The sequence below is a fragment of the Oreochromis niloticus genome, linkage group LG2 (genome assembly GCF_001858045.2).
Source record: "Oreochromis niloticus isolate F11D_XX linkage group LG2, O_niloticus_UMD_NMBU, whole genome shotgun sequence".
Lineage (NCBI taxonomy): Eukaryota > Metazoa > Chordata > Actinopteri > Cichliformes > Cichlidae > Oreochromis > Oreochromis niloticus.
In genome coordinates this window covers 17600565-17601333 of record NC_031966.2, presented here as the reverse complement: position 1 = coordinate 17601333, position 769 = coordinate 17600565, and the positions used below count along the sequence as shown (strand labels likewise).

Genomic DNA, 769 nt, shown 5'->3' with positions numbered 1-769 from the left:
TCGCATATTTGCAAAAGTGCTTCGACGTTTTCGGAGACGTCTGTTACCCACCAGCTCGATAGCTAGCTGAGAGCTCGAGGGCTCACTGAAGCCGCCGAGAACAGCACAACTCCCGGCACATCATTTTCAGATCACCGCGGACTTTTGCTACTCAGGTTAAACGTAATATATAAGTCACTTAGACAACCTAAAAATGTTATTGTTTGGCTTTTTTCGGTGTTTTATTTGTTTGTGAGTAAATCAGTTTGGCTGAGATTTAAGTTATTAGATTAGATTAGATAAAATAAAACTTTATTAATCCCCCGGGTGGGTTCCTCCTTGGTTTTCACACAGCTGAATAAACGTCAAACAGAAAACTGATTAAACAGAAGTGTGAGATGGTCGAGAATTTACACAAGTGTCCTGTTATCTTTTAGATAGCAAGGAGCAGACGGCCGAGTTTATTAAACTCCACTGAGACAGCGGTGACGCAAATCAGAAGGCTAGACCGTCCAATTTCCCCAGCCGTTTACTTCCGGCCTACCCGACCTTCTGAGGACCCAGCCCACGTAGACCATGAAGGCCGGGTCCTCAGGAGGATGCAGCCCATGAATTTGGACACAGCTACTGTTCAGTGTGTTTAGTTTTGCTTCCCCTGTAGCGTCATGTTCATTTGTGTCAGCTGTGTTTCCCCAGGTGTTTCCACTTCCCTCATTACCCATCTGTGTATTTAAGTCCTCTGTCTTCCTCTATTCAGTGTCGGTGTGTCTGTTTTCCTCCCTTCATGTTA

At 44.9% G+C, this 769-nt stretch overlaps 1 long non-coding RNA gene across 1 annotated transcript in view; it reads left to right on the top strand.

Annotated features, from left to right (window-relative positions):
- Positions 1–745: 745 nt before the first annotated feature.
- The window catches only part of LOC109204159 (uncharacterized), a 16510-nt gene continuing 16486 nt past the window's right edge, over positions 746–769 (top strand). Inside the window, exon 1 of the long non-coding RNA XR_002063715.2 lies at positions 746–769. This exon is cut by the window's right edge and continues 14 nt beyond it. This is a non-coding gene — a long non-coding RNA (uncharacterized LOC109204159).